This window comes from Rattus norvegicus, chromosome 11 (genome assembly GCF_036323735.1).
Source record: "Rattus norvegicus strain BN/NHsdMcwi chromosome 11, GRCr8, whole genome shotgun sequence".
Lineage (NCBI taxonomy): Eukaryota > Metazoa > Chordata > Mammalia > Rodentia > Muridae > Rattus > Rattus norvegicus.
Genome location: NC_086029.1, coordinates 90385755 through 90397026, shown reverse-complemented (window position 1 = coordinate 90397026; position 11272 = coordinate 90385755).

Here is an 11272-nt window from a genome sequence, read left to right as displayed (position 1 = left end):
ACCACTGAGCTAAATCCCCAACCCCCCAAAGTACTCTTTGACACAGGTTGGTCACTGCCATGCCCGTTTCATACAGAGACCATCTATACCGCCGCTCTCTTACTGTGGACTCTGTTCACATTTTCAACATCCACCCCTGGCCTCAGCGGCGGCTACCCTCTCGTCACTCTCTGCTGCTGCTCTGCTTATGTTCCCAACATCCCCCTAATAGTTGTGGTGTAAACTCCCAAAATCTGTTAAAATCAAGAGTCAACAAACTGTAAACCAACAATCAGATTCATATGTTAAATTCTCAACCCACAGTACATCTACACAAAAACCAATTTGTAAGGATAAAAACCACCCACCTAGATAGGATAAATTTGTCTACGGAAATCCATCCCACCTACCTTGGCAATTCAAGACCCCCAGATCTGGGCCATCCTTCTCCGTCTCTATCTTGATTCTCTTTTCTTTTTTTTTTTTTTTTTTTTTTTAAATTTAGTTTTTTTTTTTTTTTTTTTTTTTTTTTTTTTTTTTTTTTTATTAACTTGAGTATTTCTTATATACATTTCGAGTGTTATTCCCTTTCCCGGTTTCCGGGCAAACATCCCCCTCCCCCCTCCCCTTCCTTATGGGTGTTCCCCTCCCAACCCTCCCCCCATTGCCGCCCTCCCCCCATAGACTAGTTCACTGGGGGTTCAGTCTTAGCAGGACCCAGGGCTTCCCCTTCCACTGGTGCTCTTACTAGGATATTCATTGCTACCTATGGGGTCAGAGTCCAGGGTCAGTCCATGTATAGTCTTTAGGTAGTGGCTTAGTCCCTGGAAGCTCTGGTTGCTTGGCATTGTTGTACTTTTGGGGTCTCGAGCCCCTTCAAGCTCTTCCAGTTCTTTCTCTGATTCCTTCAATAGGGGACCTATTCTCAGTTCAGTGGTTTGCTGCTGGCATTCGCCTCTGTATTTGCTGTATTCTGGCTGTGTCTCTCAGGAGCGATCTACATCCGGCTCCTGTCGGTCTGCACTTCTTTGCTTCATCCATCTAGTCCAATTGGGTGGCTGTATATGTATGGGCCAAATGTGGGACAGGCTCTGAATGGCTGTTCCTTCAGTCTCTGTTTTAATCTTTGCCTCTCCCTTCCCTGCCAAGGGTATTCTTTTTCCTCATTTAAAGAAGGAGTGAAGCATTCACATTTTGATCATCCGTCTTGAGTTTCGTTTGTTCTAGGGATCTAGGGTAATTCAAGCATTTGGGCTAATAGCCACTTATCAATGAGTGCATACCATGTATGTCTTTCTGTGATTGGGTTAGTTCACTCAGGATGATATTTTCCAGTTCCAACCATTTGCCTACGAATTTCATAAACTCGTTGTTTTTGATAGCTGAGTAGTATTCCATTGTGTAGATGTACCACATTTTCTGTATCCATTCCTCTGTTGAAGGGCATCTGGGTTCTTTCCATTTTCTGGCTATTATAAATAAGGCTGCGATGAACATAGTGGAGCACATGTCTCTTTTATATGTTGAGGCATCTTTTGGGTATATGCCCAAGAGAGGTATAGCTGGATCCTCAGGCAGTTCAATGTCCAATTTTCTGAGGAACCTCCAGACTGATTTCCAGAATGGTTTTACCAGTCTGCAATCCCACCAACAATGGAGGAGTGTTCCTCTTTCTCCACAACCTCGCCAGCATCTGCTGTCACCTGAGTTTTTGATCTTAGCCAATCGCACTGGTGTGAGGTGAAATCTCAGGGTTGTTTTGATTTGCATTTCCCTTATGACTAAAGATGTTGAACATTTCTTTAGGTGTTTCTCAGCCATTCGGCATTCCTCAGCTGTGAATTCTTTGTTTAGCTCTGAACCCCATTTTTTAATAGGGTTATTTGTTTCCCTGCGGTCTAACTTCTTGAGTTCTTTGTATATTTTGGATATAAGGCCTCTATCTGTTGTAGGGTTGGTAAAGATCTTTTCCCAATCTGTTGGTTGCCGTTTTGTCCTAACCACAGTGTCCTTTGCCTTACAGAAGCTTTGCAGTTTTATGAGATCCCATTTGTCAATTCTTGATCTTAGAGCATAAGCCATTGGTGTTTTGTTCAGGAAATTTTTTCCAGTGCCCATGTGTTCCAGATGCTTCCCTAGTTTTTCTTCTATTAGTTTGAGTGTGTCTGGTTTGATGTGGAGGTCCTTGATCCACTTCGACTTAAGCTTTGTACAGGGTGATAAGCATGGATCGATCTGCATTCTTCTACATGTTGCCCTCCAGTTGAACCAGCACCATTTGCTGAAAATGCTATCTTTTTTCCATTGGATGGTTTTGGCTCCTTTGTCAAAAATCAAGTGACCATAGGTGTGTGGGTTCATTTCTGGGTCTTCAATTCTATTCCATTGGTCTATCTGTCTGTCTCTGTACCAATACCATGCAGTTTTTATCACTATTGCTCTGTAATACTGCTTGAGTTCAGGGATAGTGATTCCCCCTGAAGTCCTTTTATTGTTGAGGATAGCTTTAGCTATCCTGGGTTTTTTGTTATTCCAGATGAATTTGCAAATTGTTCTGTCTAACTCTTTGAAGAATTGGATTGGTATTTTGATGGGGATTGCATTGAATCTGTAGATTGCTTTTGGTAAAATGGCCATTTTTACTATATTAATCCTGCCAATCCATGAGCATGGGAGATCTTTCCATCTTCTGAGGTCTTCTTCAATTTCTTTCTTCAGTGTCTTGAAGTTCTTATTGTACAGATCTTTTACTTGCTTGGTTAAAGTCACACCGAGGTACTTTATATTATTTGGGTCTATTATGAAGGGTGTCGTTTCCCTAATTTCTTTCTCGGCTTGTTTCTCTTTTGTATAGAGGAAGGCAACTGATTTATTTGAGTTAATTTTATACCCAGCCACTTTGCTGAAGTTGTTTATCAGCTTTAGTAGTTCTCTGGTGGAACTTTTGGGATCACTTAAATATACTATCATATCATCTGCAAATAGTGATATTTTGACCTCTTCTTTTCCGATCTGTATCCCTTTGATCTCCTTTTGTTGTCTGATTGCTCTGGCTAGAACTTCAAGAACTATATTGAATAAGTAGGGAGAGAGTGGGCAGCCTTGTCTAGTCCCTGATTTTAGTGGGATTGCTTCAAGTTTCTCTCCATTTAGTTTAATGTTAGCAACTGGTTTGCTGTATATGGCTTTTACTATGTTTAGGTATGGGCCTTGAATTCCTATTCTTTCCAGGACTTTTATCATGAAGGCGTGTTGAATTTTGTCAAATGCTTTCTCAGCATCTAATGAAATGATCATGTGGTTCTGTTCTTTCAGTTTGTTTATATAATGGATCACGTTGATGGTTTTCCGTATATTAAACCATCCCTGCATGCCTGGGATGAAGCCTACTTGATCATGGTGGATGATTGTTTTGATGTGCTCTTGAATTCGGTTTGCCAGAATTTTATTGAGTATTTTTGCGTCGATATTCATAAGGGAAATTGGTCTGAAGTTCTCTTTCTTTGTTGTGTCTTTGTGTGGTTTAGGTATAAGAGTAATTGTAGATTCGTAGAAGGAATTCGGTAGGGCTCCATCTGTTTCAATTTTGTGGAATAGTTTGGATAATATTGGTATGAGGTCTTCTATGAAGGTTTGATAGAATTCTGCACTAAACCCATCTGGACCTGGGCTCTTTTTGGTTGGGAGACCTTTAATGACTGCTTCTATTTCCTTAGGAGTTATGGGGTTGTTTAACTGGTTTATCTGTTCCTGATTTAACTTTGATACCTGGTATCTGTCTAGGAAATTGTCCATTTCCTGAAGATTTTCAAATTTTGTTGAATATAGGTTTTTATAGTAAGATCTGATGATTTTTTGAATTTCCTCTGAATCTGTAGTTATGTCTCCCTTTTCATTTCTGATTTTGTTAATTTGGACGCACTCTCTGTGTCCTCTCGTTAGTCTGGCTAAGGGTTTATCTATCTTGTTGATTTTCTCAAAGAACCAACTTTTGGTCCTGTTGATTCTTTCTATGGTCCTTTTTGTTTCTACTTGGTTGATTTCAGCTCTGAGTTTGATTATTTCCTGCCTTCTACTCCTCCTGGGTGTATTTGCTTCTTTTTGTTCTAGAGCTTTTAGGTGTGCTGTCAAGCTGCTGACATATGCTCTTTCCTGTTTCTTTCTGCAGGCACTCAGCGCTATGAGTTTTCCTCTTAGCACAGCTTTCATTGTGTCCCATAAGTTTGAGTATGTTGTATCTTCATTTTCATTAAATTCTAAAAAGTTTTTAATTTCTTTCTTTATTTCTTCCTTGACCAGGTTATCATTGAGTAGAGCATTGTTCAATTTCCACGTATATGTGGGCATTCTTCCCTTATTGTTATTGAAGACCAGTTTTAGGCCGTGGTGGTCCGATAGCACGCATGGGATTATTTCTATCTTTCTGTACCTGTTGAGGCCCGTTTTTTGACCAATTATATGGTCAATTTTGGAGAAAGTACCATGAGGAGCTGAGAAGAAGGTATATCCTTTTGCTTTAGGATAGAATGTTCTATAAATATCCGTTAAGTCCATTTGGCTCATGACTTCTCTTAGTCTGTCGACATCACTGTTTAATTTCTGTTTCCATGATCTGTCCATTGATGAGAGTGGGGTGTTGAAATCTCCCACTATTATTGTGTGAGGTGCAATGTGTGTTTTGAGCTTTAGTAAGGTTTCTTTTACATATGTAGGTGCCCTTGTATTTGGGGCATAGATATTTAGGATTGAGAGTTCATCTTGGTTGATTTTTCCTTTGATGAATATGAAGTGTCCTTCCTTATCTTTTTTGATGACTTTTAGTTGGAAATTGATTTTATTTGATATTAGAATGGCTACTCCAGCTTGCTTCTTCTGACCATTTGCTTGGAAAGTTGTTTTCCAGCCTTTCACTCTGAGGTAGTGTCTGTCTTTGTCTCTGAGGTGTGTTTCCTGTAGGCAGCAGAATGCAGGGTCCTCGTTGCGTATCCAGTTTGTTAATCTATGTCTTTTTATTGGGGAGTTGAGGCCATTGATATTGAGAGATATTAAGGAATAGTGATTATTGTTTCCCTTTATATTCATATTTGGATGTGAGGTTATGTTTGTGTGCTTTCATTCTCTTTGTTTTGTTGCCAAGACGATTAGTTTCTTGCTTCTTCTAGGGTATAGCTTGCCTCCTTATGTTGGGCTTTACCATTTATTATCCTTTGTAGTGCTGGATTTGTAGAAAGATATTGTGTAAATTTGGTTTTGTCATGGAATATCTTGGTTTCTCCATCAATGTTAATTGAGAGTTTTGCTGGATACAGTAACCTGGGCTGGCATTTGTGTTCTCTTAGGGTCTGTATGACATCAGTCCAGGATCTTCTGGCCTTCATAGTTTCTGGCGAGAAGTCTGGTGTGATTCTGATAGGTCTCCCTTTATATGTTACTTGACCTTTTTCCCTTACTGCTTTTAATATTCTTTCTTTATTTTGTGCGTTTGGTGTTTTGACAATTATGTGACGGGAGGTGTTTCTTTTCTGGTCCAATCTATTTGGAGTTCTGTAGGCTTCTTGTATGCCTATGGGTATCTCTTTTTTTAGGTTAGGGAAGTTTTCTTCTATGATTTTGTTGAAGATATTTACTGGTCCTTTGAGCTGGGAGTCTTCACTCTCTTCTATACCTATTATCCTTAGGTTTGATCTTCTCATTGAGTCCTGGATTTCCTGTATGTTTTGGACCAGTAGCTTTTTCCGCTTTACATTATCTTTGACAGTTGAGTCAATGATTTCTATGGAATCTTCTGCTCCTGAGATTCTCTCTTCCATCTCTTGTATTCTGTTGGTGAAGCTTGTATCTACAGCTCCTTGTCTCTTCTTTTGGTTTTCTATATCCAGGGTTGTTTCCATGTGTTCTTTCTTGATTGCTTCTATTTCCATTTTTAATTCCTTCATCTGTTTGATTGTGTTTTCCTGGAATTCTTTCAGGGATTTTTGCCATTCCTCTCTGTAGGCCTCTACTTGTTTATTAATGATTTCCTGTGTTTCCCTAAGTGTGTTCATGTCTTTCTTGAAGTCCTCCAGCATCATGATCAAATATGATTTTGAAACTAGATCTTGCTTTTCTGGTGTGTTTGGATATTCCATGTTTGTTTTGGCGGGAGAATTGGGCTCCGATGATGGCATGCAGTCTTGGTTTCTGTTGCTTGGGTTCCTGCGCTTGCCTCTCGCCATCAGATTATCTCTAGTGTTACTTTGTTCTGCTATTTCTGACAGTGGCTAGACTGACCTATAAGCCTGTGTGTCAGGAGTGCTGTAGACCTGTTTTCCTCTCTTTCAGTCAGTTATGGGGACCGTGTGTTCTGCTTTCCGGCGTGTAGTTTTTCCTCTCTACAGGTCTTCAGCTGTTCCTGTGGGCCTGTGTCTTGAGTTCACCAGGCAGCTTTCTTGCAGCAGAAAATTTGGTCTTACCTGTGGTCCCGAGGCTCAGGTTCGCTCGTGGGGTGCTGCCCAGGGGCTCTCTGCAGCGGCAGCAACCAGGAAGACCTGTGCCGCCCCTTCCGGGAGCTTCAGTGCACCAGGGTTCCAGATGGTCTTTGGCTTTTTCCTCTGGCGTCCGAGATGTGTGTGCAGGGAGCAGTCTCTTCTGGTTTCCCAGGCTTGTCTGCCTCTCTGAAGGTTCAGCTCTCCCTCCCACGGGATTTGGGTGTAGAGAACTGTTTATCCGGTCTGTTTCTTTCAGGTTCCGGTGGTGTCTCAGGCGCAGAAGTCCTGCCGCTCCTGGGCCCTCCCCCACGGGAGCCCAGAGGCCTTATACAGTTTCCTCTTGGGCCAGGGATGTGGGCAGGGGTGAGCAGTGTTGGTGGTCTCTTCCGCTCTGCAGCCTCAGGAGTGCCCACCTGACCAGGCGGTTGGGTCTCTCTCTCACCGGGTCTGGGAGCAGAGAGCTGCTGCGGGCCGGGATCCGCGGGTGTGGGACTTCCGGTAAACACAGACCGTGCCTCCTAGAGAAATTCTGCTTCCGTGTCCCAAGCTCACCAGGCAGCTTTCTTGCAGCAGAAAATTTGGTCTTACCTGTGGTCCCGAGGCTCAGGTTCGCTCGTGGGGTGCTGCCCAGGGGCTCTCTGCAGCGGCAGCAACCAGGGAGACCTGTGCCGCCCCTTCCGGGAGCTTCAGTGCACCAGGATTCCAGATGGTCTTTGGCTTTTTCCTCTGGCGTCCGAGATGTGTGTGCAGGGAGCAGTCTCTTCTGGTTTCCCAGGCTTGTCTGCCTCTCTGAAGGTTTAGCTCTCCCTCCCACGGGATTTGGGTGCAGAGAACTGTTTATCCGGTCTGTTTCTTTCAGGTTCCGGTGGTGTCTCAGGCGCAGAAGTCCTGCCGCTCCTGGGCCCTCCCCCACGGGAGCCCAGAGGCCTTATACAGTTTCCTCTTGGGCCAGGGATGTGGGCAGGGGTGAGCAGTGTTGGTGGTCTCTTCCGCTCTGCAGCCTCAGGAGTGCCCACCTGACCAGGCGGTTGGGTCTCTCTCTCACCGGGTCTGGGAGCAGAGAGCTGCTGCGGGCCGGGATCCTCGGGTGTGTCGATTCTCTTTTCTTACAAAACCTTTGTCCCCACCTTTTTTTCTTCTGTCCAATCATGGCTTTGACCTAACTTGGACCAGCCCTCACCTGCATATTGACATCAACCCTACACCATCCCTTTAGGGTTACTGTCTCTTTAACAATTACAGCTGTTATCTTCACACACACACACACACACACACACACACACACACACACCTCACCTCACCTACAAATTTAAATTCCCTGTTCTACCACGAGACAATGCATTTTTCATATTTATTTGCTCCCTTATTGCTCTGCCTCACTGTAGACCCCAATCAGAGTAATGAGCCTTGATGCTATTCTCTTTCAAGATTTTTCTCCACCGACACATTAGTTCTGCTTTCTAATTCATCCCCCATTCACATTCTCAGAACAAAATGCAGTCAGCTTCAGCCAGAACAGAACAAGAATGACCTCTACCTGAATTCCTGATAAAAATCCTTGCTCCTCCCTAAAACCTCACAGACTGGGTCCCTCCTGTCCGTATGTCTCTCAGCATTCTGGTCTTCTGACCTTCCACCAGGATGGCCCTTTGAGTTCTGCTAATAGAATATACGGCCCTAAGCCAAAGTTCAAGTCTTTCCCACATTCCTCCCACAAACCAGTTCCAAAGATGTAATGACCACATGCTCAAGTTTGTCACAGTTACAGCAAGGACTACTTGACACCAATATTCTGTAGTAGTTACTTTTCTCCTTCCTGTGACCAAATATTCAACAAAAAGAAAGAAAAAGGGAGGCGAGTTTATTTCAGTTCAAGGGAGTATAAACTGTCATGGTAGTGAAGGCATGGTGGCTGGAGAATAAGGTGTCTAATCACATTGTATCCACAGTTAGGATTCAAAGACATACTAATATTGTTCTCTGCACTGGAACACCACAAATCATTTTTTTTTTATTCTGCCTCAGATCACAGCACATGGAATGGTTCTATCGCACTTAGGGTAGGTCTCCCACCTTAATAACCAAATGTAGAACCTCCCTCATAAACATGCCTAGGGGGTTGCCTCCTAAGTGAGTCTAAATCTTGTGGAGTTGTGCCTCTTGGCCATAGTTTCCTAACAGAGTGAGCTGCAGGTTCTGCAGCCTTTCACCTGCAGACGGGAGGCCCCTTCCTTTTTGTAACGCATTTTCTTTATCCACTCCTACATTGGTAGATTCTAGGGCGTTTCTACTTCTTCATCACTGTGATTTGTGCTGCACTGGAGATGGGGTGCTAGGCTTCAGTTGTGCTTCCTCTGGATGTGTATCCCCAGCAGTCAGAATGCCGGATCATCTGGTAAGTTCTGTTTCTAATTTTTGAGGAACTTTCTCACTGTTTTCCATAATTTCTCACTGTTTTCCTTACTAATTTACATTACCAAGAATAGTGTGTAGAGATCCCCTTTCTCCACACGCATGCTAGCCCTTGCCCTGTTGATAACAACTGTTCTAGTAGAGTAAGGTGATAGCTCACTGTGATGTTAATTGTATTCCCCTGATGAGTGATACCATTGAGCACTTTTTCATGTTTCTCTTGATCATTTAAATGTCTGGAAATATGTCTATTTCTGTTTGTACCGTTTTTATATCATCATCATCATCATCATCACCACCACCACCACCACCACCATCATCATCACTGTCACTAGTAGTAGTAGTAGTAGTAGCAGCAACAACATATCTGTGTGTGCAGCACATGGGCCACTGTGCGTCTGTGACAAGCAGAGGGCAGCTCTGTGGGATGGGTTCTCTCCCTCCATCTTTAAATGAATTCCTGCGATCAAACTCGGGTCACTGAGCTTGTGTGGCAAGTGCCTTCACACACTGAACTGTCCCACCAGCTGTCCCCATACCAACTTTGAGTCTGATCTTTTCTGGCTCCCTGAGTAGCTTGAACCTCATAGATAATGTGGGCACTAACCCTTTCCTGAAGTTTTTCTGTTAGTGTGATATAAAAGACTTTGGTTACACATGTACGTGAGAGTGTGCATGCATGCATAATAAAACAAAGAGACAGGGACGGTGTTTTCATAAGACAGAAGAGAATCAAAGATTGCCAGGCAGCTGCCAGAGGCTATGAGAGAAGGCTGGAACAAACTCCCACACTGCACTCAGGAGAAACCACTGACACCCGGTCTCAGAAAGCCAGCCTCCAGGACTTGTATGAAGCCCCTCAGTTTATCATACTTTGATGCAGCAGCCCAGACAACCTTCAGAGATGGTCACATCAAGAAAGGTAGTTCTTACCAAACAGAGGAGGCCCTGCCATTCCATGGAGAAACCCAGGGTTCTTGAAACCCTCAGCACACTTATCTCTCTAGCTTAACTGCTCGGCAAGGCTGGCCACCACATAGTGTCCGGAGAGAGCAATGTGTCATTCCACCTGTGTCCTTCTCAGGGTCCCAGGACTCCTAGGATCATCATTAATTGACCATCATTTTCATGTGTCTTGGTATTTTTTTCTACATTGCCTATGCCATGGTTTTCCAACTTAACTGCAAATATTATGAAGGCCCGGATCATGCTAAAACCCTAACGCTGGAGTTAAGCGATCTCTCTGATCAAAATTTTGCTGTGACCCTTGATGAGATGGCTTCCTGGTTTGGGCTTGGTGCTCTTGACTCTGTGAAACTATTATAATCCCTAAAGATCCTGGGTTACAGTAGTCAGTGGTTCTGACTCTGTACATGACTGCTGCTTAACCAAACCTGCCTGCTTAGGATATAAAACAGAAGCTTGGCATGGTGTCACACACTTTGTATGATGCCACACAGTTAGAATCCCGGGCCTGGGGAGGCTGAGACAAGATAACAGCAAGTTCAAGGACAGCTTGAGTATGTAGTAAGTTTGAAACAGGCCTGGGTTTTATAGTAAAACTCTATCCTCAGGCTTGACTCAGGTGTTAAATATCCCAAGCAACCATTCATCTAGGGTGGTCAGTCACCAAAGGTGGGTGTTACAGTGGCCTTCCAAGCATCTTAAGTTCCCTTCTGAGACTGCAAGCCTTTTCTGGCTTCACATCCCTCTACATAGAAGTCTACTTTCCTCGTGCCCACGGACGTGTTCTATCCTTTCAATGAAAGTGCCCTTGATCACCACATTGCTTGTGCAGGTTCTCATGACGCCAGCAGGATAGAAATACCTTCTGTTCTTTAGGGATTGGAGGAGCTTGGTCGTCTCTATTGGTCACAGTATTTTGAGTAAACCAAGGTTTGTGTCTTTCCTTGGAGGAATCCAGGAAATGTCAGCCACCATTCATTAAGAAATGTAGACATGAGCCAGGGAAATGGCCCAGTTGGTTTGTGAGGTTGGTAAAAGTGAGTTCAGATCTCCAGCGACCACAGAAATGTTGGGTTGCCTTAGCAGTTGCCTGTAACCTTGTCACTTGGAAGGGGGAGATGTGGGTCCACAAAGGCCAGCTGTCTAGGTAGACTGACCAAATCAGGAGTTTCTGGATTCAAGTGGGAGTCCTTGCCTCAATAAATAAGGTGGAAAAAGACTGAGGAAGAAAACCATATGGCCTCCACTCATGTAAATATGGGTCCCTACATGTATGAAAACACACACACACACACACACACACACACACACACACTCACCCTCCAACAGCAGTATCTGGTTTACAAATTTTGCTTTAGTTTAATAGTAAATTGAATTTTACTCACATTATATGAGTGTGGGAACACAGTGGTAAAAAGTGTGTGTATCGGGGTTGGGGATTGAGCTCA